This window comes from Equus caballus, chromosome 17, assembly GCF_041296265.1.
Source record: "Equus caballus isolate H_3958 breed thoroughbred chromosome 17, TB-T2T, whole genome shotgun sequence".
Taxonomy (NCBI): domain Eukaryota; kingdom Metazoa; phylum Chordata; class Mammalia; order Perissodactyla; family Equidae; genus Equus; species Equus caballus.
In genome coordinates, this window is record NC_091700.1 from 31,895,760 (window position 1) to 31,915,319 (window position 19,560).

The 19,560-nt window shown below is 44.7% G+C and overlaps 1 long non-coding RNA gene across 1 annotated transcript in view; it reads left to right on the forward strand.

Annotated features, from left to right (window-relative positions):
* The first annotated feature begins 8,666 nt into the window (after positions 1-8,666).
* The window catches only part of LOC138918453 (uncharacterized), a 31,408-nt gene continuing 20,514 nt past the window's right edge, over positions 8,667-19,560 (forward strand). Inside the window, exon 1 of the long non-coding RNA XR_011427863.1 lies at positions 8,667-8,782. This is a non-coding gene — a long non-coding RNA (uncharacterized lncRNA). The remainder of the gene's footprint in view (positions 8,783-19,560) is intronic.

Below are 19,560 nucleotides of genomic sequence, written 5' to 3' on the forward strand. Positions count from 1 at the left end.
TGGCTTCTCTCACTTACCTTTTGACTGCTTTTGAGATTCATCCATGTTGTTTTGTGAATAGTAGTTGTTCCTTTTGATTGCTGAATAATACCACATTATATGGATGCACCTGGTCTGTTTATCCGTTCACTATCTGATGAACAACTGAGTTGTCTCTAGCTCTTAGCTATTGTGAAAAAGCTCTACAGATATTAGTGTAAAACTCTTTCTTTGGCGAGATGTTCTTATTTCTCTTGGGTTGATACTTACCCTTTTGAATTTTGAACCTCTGGGTGGCCGTGAGCCTACCTAAAATCATTAGTTCTAGCATAATGAAAGAAGAGAACAGATGCATGGGAAAAGAAGTACGAGACAGCTAACAGACTCTGCAATAATAACCCAGACACAAAACTTTGTCTTTTATTGTACCAGTCAGGGTTCAGCCAGGAAAGCAGAATCAACAGGATGCACACATGGGTGCGCACACGGATATACACATGCTCAAATCCCTGGAGAGTTATCATGAGGCATTGGTGGGCTAAACCCATCAGAAATCCATAGGGTCAGCCTTTAGGAAGGGACAATCAGAAGCAGGCTGGATTCACAGGCATAGGTGAAGGCTGTTATCCAGGGAAGGCCTATGCCTTCTTTCAAGGCCTTCCATCTGATTAAGTTAGGCCAGCCCAGGATATTCTACCTAACCTAGAGTCAACTGATCAGGGACTTTAATTACACCTGCAAAATCCCTTCACAGCAGCACCAACATTCGTGTTTGAATACCTGGGAGAAGGTACGTGTGTGCTACAAAATGGGTATTGCTTCCCTCCTCTCCTCCAAGTCTCCCAAGAGAATATCTCTTATTGCCTGGCTTGTCTGAAAACACACTGGAAAGGGAATTCTAGGAAATGTAGTTCAGTCCAGTAGTTCACCACAAAGCCATTACACCTGCGGTTGCAAATTGAAAAGTCTCCGTAAAATCTCTGAATGGCCCAGCTCAGACCACCTGACCACCCCAAGACCAATCTCTGCCTCCAGGGGAAGGAGTGGAATGATTGAGCCTGAACAAACATCATGACCATCTCTTGGCTAGGAGGGTAGGGAACTGTGATGGATAGCCCCGCAGCATCAGATGATTGGGGTGGGGAAGGAAGAGGTGCCCAAAGGAATTGGGGGTGCTGAAAAACCCATACAACCCACATCTACATCTTGGATACTCTGTAGGACTGAGCATCATGCTTGATGCTTAGGAAGTACTCAGTCGGTGCAGCTGAAAACCTAAGTGGGGATGAAAATGGGACACACAGGTTACCTTAACTCTACTGCTTGTCCAGTCGCTGCCTTTGGCTGGCCTGGCTGAGACCCAAGAGAAGGGCAAGTCTGTCAGGCCCTGAGACTGCCATACAGGTCCTGGTTCCTGCACATCAGGATTGGTTTCTCAGCATGTTAGTGTCTTTCCAATTTTCTGAAACATTTGCTATTTTCCAAGACATATTACATATCTCCACAGTAGTGCTGCTGCTTGTTCACACTCAGTTTCCTCTGGAAGTCTCTGGCCAACACCATCTGGCTTCAGGGAGGGGACTGATCTTGGGTCTTGTGTTGTTCCACTGCCTCCACCTCAGGGGGGGGCAGCTTTAACCTCTCCATGTGGCCCCCAAGGAGAAGGCCCTCTGTGTCTGTTGGTCCCATTCTGCCAAAGCAGTAAGTTTGTGCCATCAGTCCCTGTGGCATCATCCTGTTGCTAAATCTAGGCCAGCGGAAATGTGGCTTAGCCGCCTCTCTCATGGACTCATCAAAGTTTCATGATCCTTTTCATTGGAGCAGTTCCAGCAGGAAGAGGAGCTGTCACTGTATATCCATCCTGGCCTCATGCCCTACAATGCTGTAAACTCCCTGGCAGGAGAAGTAATGTCTCATTCCTGTGTGCATGTGTCCTCGGTGCCTAGAACAGTAGCCTGATTCTAAAGGCATCAGGCAAATGTTTGTTCATGAATAACGGATGAAGGAGGGAACGAATGAAGGAGATCAGGAGGGGCTGGTCTTTGCTTCCTCTTATGTAGAGTCAATAACTGAGTTGAAGTTGGAGACTGCAAAGGGCTATGTAATGTGGGGCAGGGCTGGTAGTGCCAGGTGTGTGACTTGCCCTGTTGCACACGCTCCTAGCAAGCCCCTTCTCCTTTTCTTTTGTTGCCCTCATTAGAGTTGGTAACCACATATAACAAATACCTTTCATTTTGCCTGCCTCTCCAACTGGACTGGAAACTCCCAGAGGAGTGGAGACTAACCTGCTTGCCTCACCTGGCACTCACCAGGCACTCAATAAGTATGTGTTGAATGAATGAATGTATTCTTCACGTCATCTGGTGAGCATATTTGATTCAAAATATTAGAGCTTTCAGGGAAGACAAATGATCTCAGCTATAATCTCTTTCAGTTTAACTTCTACTCCTGATTTCCCCCCAGACTTTAAATAAGTCGTGTTTATTGAGTCCTTGCTCTGTGCCAGGCATTGTTCTACGTTCTTACTTGTGCACTTCTTAAATCCTCACAGAATCTCTGTGAGGTAGGCTCTGTGATAATGCTCATTTCACAGCAAAGGAAATGAAAGCACAGAGTGCTTCGATTACCTGCCCGAGGTCATGCCGCTGATAAGTGGTGGATCTACCTGATAAGGAAAGGCGTTTGCCTCATCCTTGTGTCTAGACCAACAACATAGTAAATCGACTAACTGCAAGGCCTTGGAAGGCAGGACAGAGCCCACAGCTAAGCTGATTCTTCTTAAAGTCCGTCACCTCAATCTTTTACTTCCTTATAAACTACCCAGGAACATTCTTAAACTCCCTCTTCTTCAAAAATTTTTCTATGTATCCTTGCCAAATGGCACAGCAATCCCACTCTTAGGTATTTGCCCAAAATAAATGAAAGCATATGTTTTCACAAAGACCTGTAAATAAATGATCATAGCACCTTTATTCCTAAAGCTAAAAACTGGAAACAACCTAAATATTCGTGTACTGGTTAACGATATACAAATTGCGGTGTGTCCATATAAGGGAATAGTATTCAGCAGTAAAAGAGTGAGCTGCTGGTTCATGCAACCACGTGGATGAATCTCAAAGGCGTGCTAGATGAAATAAACCAGACACAAAAGACCATATACAGCGTATAACCCCATTTACGCGACATTCTAGAAAAGGTAAAACCATAAGGATGGGAAACTGATCAGTGGTTGTGGGGGGCTAAGAGTGTAAGGGGGGAGGAGTTCACTGCAAGGGGACACAGGGAACTTTTTGGGAGGAAAACGTGGAAACTTTATTATGGTCATTACACAACTGTATGTATTTGTCATCAAACTGTTCACTAAAGAGGGTGACATTTATTGTATGTAAATTATACCTCAGTAAACTTGATTATTTTTTAAACATTTTCTCTTTTATTTTAATGTAACAAAACTGTTTTATTCCTACCCCTTTCCTTTTGAAATCAAGCAATGGCTCCATTCTTAAAATATCCATAATTTAAAAAATAACAATAGGAAAACGGACTTGAAACACAGATACTAAACACATCCTACAGGGCAGGCTGAACAAACAGCTCCTTCTTCCACAACAGCTAGAACAGCTCCTGCTGTCTGAGAAGCAGGGATGGCCTGGGAAAGCATCTAATCCAGGGGTGTGTTTCCATGATTTTGTGTTAATTGGATTCCATATGATTGCATTGACCGTTGTCCTTCTTCTGGTGGAATCTCAAATGTTCGGGAGAAAACGTACTCACTTTTAGTCAGTGTTGCAGGGTACAAGCTAAACTGTATTCACCCCAGGGGCCAGACGTGAGAGAAACAGACAGAGAGATATAGGACTGATGCTAGGACGGGGGAGGGTCAGAGTCAGGAGCTAAGCAACTGGACAGAGAGTGTGCTGAGCCCCATCCCCCAAACCTCAGCCTCCCTCTTGGGGACTGGTGCCCTGGCCCCAGGCAACAGAGGCAGCAACACAAATAAATAGAAGAGCTGTTTCATTAAAATCTCCCTAAGACCTGGCAAGCTCTGGGCGCCGTCTTCTGTGACCCCTGGAACAGAGGAGGCCACGTGTTAAAGACAAGATTGCCCCTGAGGCTAGTCTCTGGAGCGAGACAGGGACAGGACGGCTGAGGGTCAGCCAGGGCAGCCTCCAGCTGGAGGGCGATGTCAGGCCTCAGCAGCATCAGCAACTTCACAGTTTTGGAGACTGAAGCTGCCATGGGGGAACTGGGGCAACAGGAAGCTGGTGCGCATGGTGAGGCAGCAAGTCTGCCCAAGCCTCCGGGGCCTGATGCTTGGCTGGGCGGACACCGAGGCGAGCTGGGGTTCCTGCAAAGACCGTAGGTCCAAAGTTAAAGAAAAATTGCTTTCTTCCTATTATCATCATTCTGTATCCCTTCCCATGTCCTCCAGCTGGCCTAAGGCTGGGGATAGCATAGGCAAGGACACTACTTTAAGTGACTGGATAACATGCATGTGCAACCACATCTCCCTCTCGTCTTCTAAAATTCCCACCTGCATTATATATAAATCGCCTTAAAGGTTCTGCCTCCACATGCATTTCCCCAGAGCTCCTGTGCACGGCAACTGAATTAGCATCCAGGCCTGGTTAATTAATAAAACGAGGCTGCTCACATCTGCAATCCTTCCAGCATTTACGGCGTTGCTCCCATCCTACACGGAAACTAGCCTGTTAGCACAAAAAACCACAGCGCACCAAACGATTATTTTGCCTTTAAAAAAAATTCTTTAAAATGTATTTTGGCTGAGACCTTTCAGTCATTTCTTTTTCTGAATCGTGCTTGCTCTGCTAGGGATCTGAGAAGGCCCAGGCTTAGCACAAAACGGAGGCCTATTATTTGTGGAATGAATTGTGACCATGGGTCTGTTGTGTGATCTCTCCCTGAGCCTTAATTTTGCCATTTTTAAGTGAAGATAACAATACCACTCCTGTAGGATGGAGGTGAGGATTAGAGACAATCTGTGTAAAATATACAATTCATTGTAGCTATAAAGACAACATTTTATGCATCACACAAATGCTGTGAAGGAATAGACACCTGTCTTGTAATCCTGGATCTGCCACTAAATTGTTGAGTGACCTTCAGGAAATCCTTTACCCTCTCTATCTTATTGTAGAAACACTACTTCTGGTACCCACAGGATTTTTTTAAACATTAAATGAGATGATATAGATATAAGCAAGTTAAGAAGTAGGAATAGTTACTCAATTTCTATAGCTTTGGGATCATTGTGCTTCCTTCAGAGTTAACCCAGCTTTTCTTGCCCTGGGAACTAACCCCCCCACAGCTACCCAATCGATATGTGTTTCTCTGCGAGCTCACCTTCCACAGCTCATCTGTACAATCACCTCAACTCAGCGTGGGTTCAGTGGGAGCATTCCCAAGCCCAGCCGGGGTCTCAAAGCACTTCTGAGAAAGAGAAACATGCCCGTGTCCATAAATAAACACAGTCGTCCTCGGGTTTTTCCTAGGAATTGCTGCACAAGTGCCCTTTTCTGCGCCTCCATCTATTGGGAACGGTGCCGTATTTACTTATTTATTTTGCTCATCCGTACTCATTGGAGGCAATTTTCCCTCTCCTCATCTTTTGGAGCTGTCACCCTTTGTAGATCATTCTTATTAAGCATTAACTTGGTGAATGGATGAGCGTCACTTGGGAACAGCTCGGGAATATTGCAAAACATAAAGCAGTCAGTGCAAACATCTGCAGAACTTGGCAATCGACTGTGGTTTCAGTGAGCTCAGGGCCAAGTCCTTGACAGGCCTCGAGGTCCTCAGAGAACGCTGCGCAGGGAAGATTTATTTGGGGAAAGGGCGAGAAATGTCACTTGCACTTCAGGTATGAAAGAGAGTGGGTCAGCATTCGCAAGCATGAGTCATTGTCTAATCTTAGCCTTTGAGGGTGTTGTCTAAACTGACCTCACTCTGATTCCAAGTCCTTGTGGCGGCTTTGAGAGAAGCTTAAAACCCAAGGCCATCCCTTGAGGGGCTCAGGGTGCTGGTAGACCTCTGGGCTGGCCCCTGGATCTCAGGTTCCGCTGACTGCCCTGTCCTTCCCACCAATTCTCACACCAGTGACCTGGCAGGGCTTGCATCCCACTCTCCACCGTCACCTCCCTCCGAGGTCACCCAGTGCTCTGGGCTCCAGATTTGGCGCCTCCTCTGACGTCACCCAGCCTGCTCAGGGAGGCCCTGACTGGCAACATGAGCCTGTCTCCCCAGAGAGCAGCCATCATGGCCTTGGGAGCAGCCTCCTGTACCCACTGACAGCAGTAAGATTCAAGCAGGTGAGATGGTTCAGGCCCTAGCTGCATGCCTGGATACCGTACTCATTTCCGGGGGTGGCCTTTGCTCCTGACACTTTGCATCCTCATTTAGGGCAGGGAGCGAGATCAGGCCTCTTTCTGAGCAACCAATTCTTACTAATTCCAGGGTTTGGGACCCAAAGTGATGCTGTTTGGGGTCCATGAAGGGGATGCTGGTACTTGGGTCTTTCTTCATTCCCCGGTCTTATAAAGGCAAAGCTTCATGGTTCCAAGGTCGTTTTCCTCTCAACTTCAGAACTTGAGATGTTGGACCCCCTTTTGAGATCACTGATAAAGTGTTACCTCAGGTTTCAGAGTGTTTACTTCAGAGCCGAGGAGGGTTTTGCAGACCTTATAAAATCCAGTGTGCATTGAACAGCTAATATTGGCCACCATGGCAAAGACGCATTATGACTTTCATGAGCCCTAAGCATTTTTACTTTTGTGGGCTCCTACCTCCAAAAAAATAAACAAATAAATAAATACATAAATAAACAAAATTTTATGACTGTATTGGCATAAGACAAGTATAATCCAGACTGGTCTCATCATTATTGTATTTGTTGTGGGTTTTTTTGCCAGTTTTAAAAGAAAAATAAAGACTGGTCCAATGGCTCCCATTACTCAGGACACTAAACGGAGAGGAAAAACCACTGAGTGGTCTTAAGTCTTCTTCCACAGACTCTTAAACAGAAAATAGAAGCAAAGTTGATGGAAAATAAACAGTTTCTTAAAAAAAAAAAATGTAGAAGACAGAAGGGAGAGCTGCCTGCCAGCATGGTTTCCCAAAACCTAAACCCATGAAAAGTGTTGTTCCCCGTCTCCAAAGCACGGGGAACTCCTCTAAGGGAAAACCTCAAGGACGGAGAAGGATTTCCCTCTGGCATCTGAAAAAGTGCTCCCCAGGACTGGGAGTGGAGTCCCAGCGTGGCTGCCTGAGAAGGGTCCCTAAGAGTTTTCCTGGACAGAGTCCTAGGAAGGCAAGACCCCAGAGAGGGTCTGCGGTGGGGCTGTGCCTCATGGGCGCTGCAGAAAGAACTCACTTCTACGTCTTTGTGCAGAGTGAAGAGAGCCTGGTGCTAGAGGGGCTGTGTGGACAGGCTCAGCAGACACCTCAGATGGGACCTCTGTGGACTGATGATTCAAGGACCACCTCCCCTCCAACCTGCCTGCTTCAACACAAATCGTGTTCATGGAGCTTCAACACCACCCTGGGAAAAACAGGGAGAGGAAACCCAGAATAAATGGAAAATACGTTTCTGACCATCAGGTGGAATAGGAACTTGAAATAGAAATAGAGTTATAGAAAAAATTTAAAAATTCCTATTTCTGATATCACTGAGTTTATGAGAGACTCATTGTGGCAGGGGCAGCAGCAGAGACTCGTGACAAAGATGCCAGCCCCAGCAGACACAGCCCCCAGGATGGCCAACGGCCCAGCCCAGGAGGAAAACAGGAGAGTTTGGCAGTGACCAGAGGAAACGAGTCTCTGCGAGAGAGAGGAGTCATTCGATCACACTGCCTGGGGCTCCTTTGTGAGGAGGAATGAGAACTTGGAAAAACTCCTATACTATACGCTGTATACTTACTTTTTAGTCCAAAGTGTGGGTCAGTTATTTCAAACAAATCCACTCGGCAGCTAAATAAAGACCTGAGTTAAACCAAGAAGCCCTCCAAGGATGCTTTCTCTCTCATGGCCGGGACCAAGTGGGTTCTGCTTGACTGGTGGTGTGGCACCACGAGGTGAGTAGCTTGTCATGTGGGGAAGAATACTGCCCCACTCTGGCTGATTTTGGACTGGTCTTGTTGCCTGCCACAGAGTAGGTGTTTGATAAATGTTGAATGAATGAATGAATGTCTGCGCTTCTCTGGAGCCTGCCTGTCCCTGGTTGCTCCAGGGGAATAGAAATGCTCCTCTGCAGCCAGGTCCTCAGGCACCAGAGCTGCTGTGGCTGGTTCTGGCCCAGGGCTACTCAGATGCCACAGAGGACTGGCTAGGTGACCACTCCTCCAGGATTGAGTCAGACAGTAGCTTATTTTGGAAGCCCTGCACCCCCCAGCTTTCACCCAAACACCCTGTTTTATAATGGCCTGTTGACTTGACTTTTTTTCCCTCACTGGTCTGTAAATTACTAGAGCACTGACAAGTGAATCCCCAGCACAATGACTAGCAAATGTTTGTGGAATTAAATGATAATGTGCTAAAATCACACCAGATGAGCCTGGCCAATCAAGGCCATGCAATGGCTGCACAGACCCAGCTTGGCGTCTTCAAGCAGCAAAAAATTGATAATCTCTGATCTGTGCTAATCTCTATTTCTGAAGTCTTTGAATTTCCAGTAGGAAACATCTATGTCAAACAAGCCAACGTGACCAGTGTTCCCAGATGCTCAAGCCAGAACAGCAGGCTGGGTGTCCAGAGGTCAGACAATCCGTCTGCTCTACCATGCACTAAGGTACACAAAGTGGGGTGGGAAAGAAAGGGGAGGAGAGGAGTCTCTGATGATGCTCTAGGGATACCTGAAGCTAAGAGAAGAATCGTGGAGCTCAGCAAACAAAACGCAGCCAAGCGGATGCTGCAGACCAGTTAGCTGACTCTGTAAGTTCACAGGGGGGTTGCTGCAAGAGGGATCGTGCTGGTCCACTGGTCCAGTCCCCGGGGAATGGGATGATGCACAGGTGCCCCCTGGTGGTCTTCCTATAAACTGAAAGGCTCTAAAAGAAGAGTCGTCTCCGGCAGAGGAGTAGCATCACCTGTTAGGGAAAGAAAAGAATCAATTGGGGGCAGGGGAACCGGAGTGCCTTAATTAAGTGCCTGACATTGTGGGATGTCTTCTTAGTGAGTCTATGTCCAGTTAGTCTGTGTGGATTGATTTTGTGATTACATCTTGAAGTCCGGCCGCCAGGAGCCTTGATAAAATCTTTACATCTACATTAATCAGGGAATCCAGGTGAGCACCACGGAGCACTTGCCAGATGTGTCCAGCAGATGAAGGCCTCCACTGAGGAGATCAGTGCTCCCAGGGTCAACACTAATTGTTAGGTTCGGTAGCCAAAAAGAGCTGAGCAGTGAGAGTGAGGGTAGCCAATCCATTGGGGCTGGGGTGGACATGCCTGGGGAACTTGCTGAGAAAGCATCAAAGCCAGGTGCTGGGGAAGAGCCACAGGCCTCCCTTCCTGAACTCTCAGCAAAAGGAAGACCCCCTACCACAAAGGTGGGGAGATGGGGTCCAGTCCAGGCCGCTGACAATTGGCTCTGAAAGAGCATCAGTACTTTCCAAAGAAGCAGGAATTATTTTACAGATTAGGATTTATCCTAAGGGGGAAACCCAAGGTCCTTTTCATCCCCATACACAGATGAATCACTCTGTTAAGTAATAAATCTTTTTACAATTTATGCACCAGGTAGTTACGTGTTAACTTAATGTGATGTGTTTACCCAAAGGGATTTTAGAAAGTGAGGCATTGCATGGTTCATAGGCGGAAAAGACATGTGGGCAGATGATGTTTCTTACCATATAACAAATGGATTAAAAATAGTAATGATTTCATAATTGCATCCTGTTCAAGAATCTGGAGGAACGAAGTCTTAATCCAGAGCCCAAACTATCAGGCAATTTGAACTATTCTCATCACAAAATTACAGCTTGTAGACCCACGACTCTTTCGCTTATACCTCTATAAGTCACCAAAGCTCTTGTTTTGCATATGGTGGCTGAAAGTTTCTTTTTGGAAGAGCACACACCAAATCAAAAGTACGCCAAATCAAAGTTTTTAAAACAGGATCTCAATGTGCTCTGCTTTTTATGATAGTTGCACACCCATTTAACGGGTGACTATATTGAGGCGTTTAGGATCTTGCTGTATGTTTCATGATAACTGGAATGGGGGAAGAACAAAGGGAGCCTGGCTTTCCTCCATCTGTTCACATTGAGGATGCACGTTTCACCATGTGTGTGCCATACCCGGTGCCCCTTGAATTCACGGCTACAACACACATACTTTCTTCTGGCTTCTTGGAAAAGACAGGCCTCAAGAAGTGACTTCTGAGAAAAGCAATACCCCTCAATGAAAAACTGGTCATAAAACATAAAAGAGAAACTCTCCTCCTCTCACCAACAGTAATGCATCTTCTACTGTATCCTGCCTTCTAAAGGCTTTAAACAGTGAATGAAGCGAATTTGAAACATTTGCCGCATTAAGGCAAAACTGAGCTTAGCCAGGATCTTTATGGGTCTTATAAATATTTATACATAATAACATCTGGGCTGAGCCTAGTTTCGAAGCTCGTGTTTGCCGAATGAGTCTCGTTTGGTTTTTCCTTTTTTTTCATGAGAAATGAGGTTGGGGAGGACACCTTTAGTTTGCTATTTTACAGTTTTCATATTCGTTTCTCTTAGCATATCTCACAAGAGCCAAGCCAGGGTCTGTTTGATTTATTCATCTTATTACTAATCAAGAGGCATGGAGTGAAGCAGGATGGGAGAAAAGGGGCGAATCGAAGGTGGGAGCTCTCTTAGGACCAGCTCACGCAGCTGAGGGTTGCACAATTATCTGCAAGTGTCAGGGCCCCAAATCCATTTTTGCCTGGATTATATGATTGACTGCCCCAAAGGTCCCGAATTTTCTCTAAATAATTGCATAACGTTCTTACTTTGTTTCAGCTGAGGAGACTTAGTCATGAGAGTCCAAAAAATGTTGTTGATCTCTTCAGTTTCTCCAAAAGCTTTTCAAAGAGTGATTTATTATTTTTGGGCAGGTCAAAATCAGCCACGTTTGCAAAGCCAGAGAGCAATTTTGAGTTCAAAGCACAAAATGTCTGAATGCAAATGAAGTCAAGCCTCAATTTTCTGCACTGAGAGAAGAGTAGGTTATTCAAAGCTCACTGGTATTTGGGTTGGAAATGGGTTTGTGCTTTTAATCAAATCCAAGCTTTAACATTTCATGGACATTCACTTCCAGCAAAGCAAGGAAGCTTGCTTTGAAGACTGAGTTAGAAGGAGCTAGAAGAGATTTCCTTTCCCATTTCTTCCCTTGTTTATAACTCAATAAAACCTGGGGGAAGACAAGGCTTTCTTGCTGGCTCTGAAAGGGTTCAGGAAAAGCCGTACTGCCCTTTCAAAGGTCCCTGGAGCAAAAATGGCAGTGTAATTTATGCTGCAAGGGCTCCCCAGCAGGGGTAAATACTGCAGGAAAAGCAGGTGAAAGCTAGAGGAGATCTACATGTCAGTAAAGTAAGGAATTAAAATGTTAGTGTTTCTTACAGAAAGAGGAAGCTGTCAACTCGGAAAATAATTAAATGGTTAGTGCTGTCAATGAATATGAAAGATTTGCCTCAGGAAGCCAAAATGCAGATAACTGAGACAAACACACATCCAGCAGATACACACACAGATACAAGGATGAATACTTTGATAGAGAGAAGCGAAGTGACTTGCTCAAGGTCACTCAGGAATTCAGTCCTCCTGGTTGTAGCCCGTCAGAAGTCTCTGCAGTCCTCTGACCGCCAGCACTTCAGATTGTGTTGCCTTAAATTAGAGCCACAAGCATTTTTCTTGTTTCCTGCTCATAAAGCGCAAAACTTGAACAATTCCATTCTTGATGCTGGCCTTTTCCAACACTGAGCTCCCTCTGGGTGTCGCACCCTCTCCTTTGAAAGAAGAGGTAAGCCTCCACTCTATTATTAGAAGCAAATGGTTTGAGAAAGAGGATTTTCCCCCACCCTCAGCTTGTCATTCAAAATGGGATGGAAAGTGAGAATGAAACAGAAGATAAATGTCCCACTCCTTGACTTGGAAGTTGGTTTTTGTCCAAAGGCAGAAGCAGCCTTCGGACTGATAATAGGTAGAATTACACCTCATTTTCCTAACGATACAGGCACTATAATAACCTTGGAAAAGTAATCCTCAACATGATACCCATAGGAATATTTCTAATAAGCAATTTGAAATCATATAACATTCCTGCCGTGGTGCAGCGCAAGGGAACCGTGAGGAGATTAGATTTATTTTCTCGTCTTTTTCTAAATGAGGCCGAGAGGCAGGAAGAGCGGCATCGCCTACTTAACGCTAATACTCTGACATTGTGTGACTATGTTCTTAGGCCAGCATCCAAATGGTCCGCAGGCTGAGAGAAACCAAAGCTGAAAGCTGAGAACCATCAATCTCTAACGCAGAGCTTTTTCAGATGCTTTCTGAAAATCGAATATGCACACGATGACCAGTGCATCCTGTGATGTCTAAAGGCTGGGGACTCTGGGAATGTGCCGATGAAAAGAAACCCCAGAGGGAATTGACAAAATCTAGGCTTTGAAACAGAGACTCAAATTTCAGAAACACAACAAGATTTTGCTTGGAACAGTTAGAAGAAAGCAAAAGCTACTCTGATTTTTGAGTTCTGCAAAAATTCATTATGCACGAAAGAGAAATGGATATAAAAGGCTTCCAGTCAAAAATTTTAAATGTAACAAAAAAAATTAGTAAAATGTTAGTCTACAGCATCTGATCGAAGAAAACGTTATATTAATATGTTTCACTAAATGGAATAGGAACCCTTTTAAATCTTGACTGTTCTGTTGGATGCTCTCTTCGAATGATAGCCACCATTTATCGAGCACTTACTAGATATCAGGCACTAAACTAGATACTTTACAAGCATCATCTTGATTATTCCACATGAGGTAGGAGTTAGTATTACCATTTTCCAAATAGGGAAGTTGAGGTTGAGAGATGCCTGGCCCCAAGATCAGACAGTTGGTATATGGAGTAGCCAGGACTGAAACCCAAGCCTGGGATCCTATCACTATGCTGCCCTGCCCCTTACACATCACTCCAACCATCCAAGATGCCTCCTCCACCAGAAGAAGAGGTTAATTGTCAAACCACATCTAACTCAGGTCCAGGGGAAAGCTTGGGTCTTCTGGAGAAATCTAAGATGATCAGCCACCAGGGAGCCCAGTGCTAACAAGATAGACTAATGAAGAACGAGACTCAATAGGTTCTCCAAAACGAGTATTTCCAGAGTGTTGTCAGAGTTTGATAAGAAGAAATGACAAGACAGGCAGTCATTCTGAATAACGCCCGGAACACGAACCAGAAAGGCTGAGGAAAAGATGTTCACATCAGATTGAACTCAGGCTGAAAAAGCAACAGAAGAGGGGTCTGTAATTGTGAGCAACTACGGTAGTTCACTCGGGGAAAGAGAAGGGGAGCGTTTCTGACATGTCTTGGTGCCAAGACCAATATTATCTTATATTAAAAAATAATTGAGGCTGATACAAGGCTTTTGCAGAGCCCAATTCACCATGACCAGGAGTAGAACAGGGGGTGGGGCGAGCAGTTGAGGAGAGCAACCAATTTTCAGTAGCCTGGGGAAGGAGGAGAAGAGAGGCAAATGAAATTCAATATCCCAGAAGTTAAAGCTCTGTGCTTGTAGAGCACAAAAGAAAACACGCCTAATGGAGTAGAATAATAAAGAGAACACTCTGCATTCATAGGGTATTGGGTCCTTCAAAGATCTTCGCAAATAGTGTGGGGGAATCCATTGCCATACACCTGTGAGGCATTATTATTTGCAGGGGACTCGCTGTAGTGAACCTGGGCGCTGACAATGGTAAGAAAGCACCAACACAATGATCACATTCCCAGCCTTGAAGGGATTAGGTCCCAGGCCACCTGGGAAGGGAACAATGCTGCTGGCTGGGGCCCCACAGCCTGGGCGCTCTTTTTGCCAGTGGGTAAGGAATTTTCAGTGTGGTCTCATGAAAGATGAGGTCACTGCTCCCTTCTCTCTCCACACGCACTCTGCAGAATAGCTAAGGGTAGGGTGGGTAAGGTTAACACACAATTGGATACTTTTTATAGGTGACCAGCTATCAGAGAATGAGGATATATTAAAGCGGTGATCTATAAACTTTTTGGCTTACACACCCTCTAAAATAATTTTGAAAAAGTTTATAGCCCCCACCCACATTTTTCACCCACCCACCCACATTTTGACCTCTGAGTTTTTTCATCCTAAGTTTATGTAATCGCAAAGGATGTAACTTCTGGCACAGTGTAAAATTTGACAATTCAAAATATAACTGTTATTAACTCTTTTCAATGTGTCCAATATTGAAGGATTTAATACTCACCAATGTCCACTTTTAAAATACAAGCACAAACGCTTCTCTTTGACATTGTCTTTCCATTCCAATTCTCTTCAAGATCCAGCTGATTGTATTATATTTTTGTGCTCGTCTTTATGATCACTCTCACATGTTTCTGGGATAGATATGTACATATGCGCATATATATATATGTATGCATATTTTTAAGTTTGTAGGTTTAAAATTTTTCTCCTGGATTGAGGTGTTATTATTATTAATAAACAATTGACCATAACAATATACAGATTTTACAAATTTTGAAAAATAATTACATAAGTATAAAATTAAATTTTTTTACTGGACATATGTCTCAATGAGATGGAAAGAGGTTTATGATGTCTTGAATTCTCCCTTTGTTCCCGTGCCCTGGAGGTTTTTATACCAGGACAATACAGCACAGTAAGTTTTTGTTGCTGATTTTTAGTTGTTTTTTTTTTTATAAAATAGAAGAAGGCACACTCTGGCAGCAGAGATGGCAAAAAAAACAAAGGCTTGTTCTCAAGCCAATCAATTTTTAGGAGAGAGAATTCATGGAAGTCAAGGAGTTGGAAATTGATTTCCTTGAAATTATCCACAAGTAGGTACCAGATGGAAAGCCTTGGCACAGAGGGTTGAACGGACACCTGTACTTCACTTTGAAGACAACTGTCCCAAATTGCAGCATGTGACTATCATTTCCTCTTTCTCCGGGGAGTCAGGAGCCATCTCGAATCTTACAGCACAAGGTGAGAGTGGAGAAGTCGGACAAGCTCTAGCTTTGCAGCTTGCTAACTGTGTGACTCGGCAAGTAATAAACCTCTCTGACCCTTGGCTGCCTCTTCTTTAAAATAGTACACTAAAGCCACTTCTCCCACGGGGCTATTGGAAGGATTAAACGACCAAGATACATAAGCGTGGAAGTTGAAGGTGGATGCTCAGTGCATATTAGTTATCTTTCCTACTATAGGAGTAGTGATTATTTGGATTCAGCTACATGGACATTTGTTATATTCTCCATAACTCTTAGAGACAAAGGACTTCAAAACTGTCCTCTGCCATTATTACTCAGAGTTAGTACCACCTGAAAGACAATAGTCATCTGGTCCTCATCCCTCTGTTTTACTGCATTAGATGCCTTCGGGGAGCCAGCCCAGCCCTCAGTGTCTTCTCTCTGGGGTTCGCCTTCTTCTCCCCGTTCCTTCGAACAACCTACCCATGGACGCAGAGGGTGGAGCGTGCTATATCATCAAACTTGAAGTACCACCTTCACGGCAAACCAACTATTTGGGTTTCCGGTTCAGCAGGAAAGGCATTTGTTTCCACTTGAAGGGTCAGAGGAGCTTCTTCATAGCTGAGAGGAAGCTTAGGTTGGGCAACCCAGCGAGTATAACCTAAGACCGTGGGCTGTGGAATTAGATGGATACAGGTTCAAATCTGGTCCTGTCACATACTACCTGGGTAACCCCAGTAGGGCCTCTAAGGCCAAGTTAACGTATCCACAAAATGTGGCTGACAGTGCCACCTACTTCATAGCGTTGCTTGGAGAATTTAATGAAATGGTGCACATAGGACACTAGCCCAGTGCCTGGTATACGTATGTATTCAGTAAGTACTGGAGGTTCTAGCCAGGAAAATTAGGCAAGAAAATGAAATAAAAGGCACCTCAGAATGGAAAGGAAGAAGTAAAATGAGCTATATTTGCAGATGAGGTGACATGGTTCCCTTAGAACAGTGCCATGATTTCTACTGGTTAGCCTCACATTTGAAGCAATAATTCTTTCAGATAAATTCTAGAGAGGACTTGGCAGAACAATGCTTAAACGTAAGAACTAGCTGTCCTTTTCTTTTTTTTTAAATTTTCATATAACTAGTAAGCAAATCAAGTGGCCAAATCACTTTGCCCTCAATTTTTACCCACTGAGGTGAAGGCAGGCCCTGCACAGTTTACGAGGTGACACCAGGTGTGTCTGCCCTGCTCCCGAGCACCATCCTGCCAGCAGGAGATAGGAAATCTGGACCGTTACTGACATCTTGCCTGGGTTTGGTCCTAGGACTGTTAATGGGGAATGGACCCTTTAACAAGCTGAGGATCCCTACTGAAGGGTGTCCCCTGGGGCTTCCTGAGGTTGGGGATTTGGGAGCTCAAAGCAACAGGTGCTCAGAAAATGTCCCACAGTCCAGGCCTTGTCAGGTGCAGCACATACCCTCGGGGGAAGTCTTCTCCGACCACTCCCCGCTGTCCTGCCCCAGAGGAAAGTGCTGGAATGTGAGGTCCCTGAGGGCAGGGATTTTGTTCATCACTGTATGCCGAGTGCCTAGAACGGCACTGTCCAAGAGAAATGTAAATCTTTACGTGTAATTTAGAATATTCTAGTAGCTACATTTAAAAAGTGAAAAGAAACAAGTGAAATTAATTTTAATTTATACAAACAAGTATATCCAAACTTTCACTGTTTAACCCAATATATCCAAAATACTATTTCAAAGTGTAATCAATATGAAAATTATTAATGAGATATTTTACTTTTCTTCATACAGAGTCTTTGAAATCCAGTGTGTATTTTACACTTAGAGCACGTCTCAATGTACACCAGCCACGTGTGGCTCATGGCCAGTGCACTGTAACCATCACAGACCTAGAACAATTGTTGGCACATGGCAAGCACTCTCTGTATATTTAATGACTACAGTTAAATCAGAGTCTCTGGGCTTCCTAGGGCTGGACAAATTACGAGAAACTTGGTGGCTTAAAACAACAGAAATATATTCTCTCACAGTTCTGGAGGCTAGAAGTCTGAGATGAGGTATCAGCAGGCTTGGTTCCTTTCGAAGGCTCCCAGGGATAATCCCGTCTATGTCCTTCTCCCAGCTTCTGGTGTCTGCAGGCAATCCTGGGCATTTCTTGGCTTATAGACACATCACTCCAATCTCTGCCTCCGTCTTCACATGGCCTTCTTTCCCATGTGTCTTTATGTCTTCTTTTCTGTCTCTTTAAGGACACTCTCATTAGATTTGGGGTCTACCCTAATCTGGGGTGATCTCATCTTGATCCAATCTTAATTATGTCTGTAAAGACGCCTTTTCCAAATAAGGTCACATTCTGGGTTTCCATGTAGATATATAAATTTGAGGGGGGGCATTATTTAACCCACTACAGGACGCAGGCACTTAAATTTTAACAGCTGCAAGCTCATTGCTCTATGCAGCATGGGGTAAGGAAACCATTACATCACCTTATTGAATTCTCAACAGGCTTGCAAGATGGAATCATTATCTCACTCACTGAAGAGGAATCTGAAGTTGGGAATATATGAGATTTGCCTGAGTTTTCGCAGCTGATAAGTAGCAGAGCTCGGACTTGACCCCAGGTCTATATGACTACAAAGTCCATACTCATAGCTTGTATTCAGCCCTGTCTCATGCCTTCAGGGTCTGCGGTTCTTATGAACTGCCCTACATCAGAGTCCTTTGTAAAGATGTTTCCTGTTTAGTATCTCTAGTCTTTGAGTCAGCGGCTTGACGTCATTGTGCAGTTTTCATATTTGGTCCAAATTATTTATTCCACATAAGAACCATCTTTACCATTGTGTAAAGATGTTACCATTATTGTAAAAGGCTAAGCAAAGGATTTTTCATTTTAGAGCCGAGGAGACTGTGGGGGAAGGAGAGACTAAATTCAGTAATGCATTTTGCGTCCCACTGTTTGAAAATCACCAGATCCAGGAGCAAAATTCAGAGTGTGTGCCCAGAAGTGGAAGCAGCTCCTGGGAAGGGGCTTGTGAAGAAAGGTACCCTGTATTCTGAGGAAGGAGCTCAGCATCACTCCACCAGAAGGAGCCATTGTTGATATAAAGGAGTGATCTTTCCCTCCAAAGTGTGTGTTTAATATTTAATAGATAGAGACTCACAGGACAACTAGGAAAGCGATTCCAGATAGTTCCGGTTGTGGGAGCATAACCTGGCAAAGGCACTTACCTGGGAGATGGGAATACTCTGTGTCTTTTTTCACATACACGTGAGAGTAAGCACGGCTCTCTTCATCTTTGCTTGTTATTTCTTACCAGATTTTTTCTTTTTAAAGGATTGGCACCTGAGCTAACATCTGTTGCCAATCTTCTTTTTTTTTCCCTTCTTCTTCTCCCCAAAGACCCCCAGTACATAGTTGTATATTCTAGTTGTAGGTCCTTCTGGCTGTGCTGTGTGGGATGCCACCTCAGCATGGCTGGATGGCTGGTGCCATGTCCGCGTCCAGGATCTGAACCGGTGAAACCCTGGGTCGCTGAAGTGGAGCGCGCAAACTTAACTACTCGGCCACGGGGCTGGCACTTCTTACCGGACTTTTATTTGCCTTGACAAGTAGAACCACTCAAGCTTCCTGTAGTGGCAGTGGGAGTCCCCCCTGCAATGAGGAGGGCTAGACAGACAGGGCCAAGTTTAGGTCAGGATTGTCTTTTGGTGAACTGAAACCCTGCCACCAGCTCTCTGCCTAATGGTTTTAGCTGAGTGCAGTGGCATTTTGGTGGTGTTGTCTCTGGCCCCTCCTGTGGATGACCAGTGGGGCCCAAGTGTCATTGTCCTGGAGGAATAGTTACCAGCTGTGCAGAAGTCCCCTCACTCAAATCAGTAGCTAGCCTTGGCAGGACTAGGAAGATCTATCTCACTGTGGCATTTCCAGGCCTGGACTTGGTGTCTAAAGGCTTGGCATGTGGCTTCAAATTTGGCGGAAGGGGCCTCAAAAAGATATTTATTGCATGCTTCTGCCACATCAGGACAGAAGGCCATGGGCCCACGTAACGCATGTGCGCTGCAGTAAAAAAAAAAAAAAAAAGAAAGCAAAAAAACCAACCCAAATCCAAATCCAAATAAATACAGCTCACTGAGCTACTCCCTGGGTAAACCAAAACTACACAGCTGTGGCTACACTGGGAAATACTCATTTTGCGATCTAAAATGTGAATTCTTGTTTGCTTTTTATCTTTTTTTTTTTTTTTTTTGAGGAAGACTAGCCCTGAGCTAACTACTGCCAGTCCTCCTCTTCTTGCTGAAGAGGCCTGGCCCTGAGCTAACATCATGCCCATCTTCCTCTACTTTATATGTGGGACACCT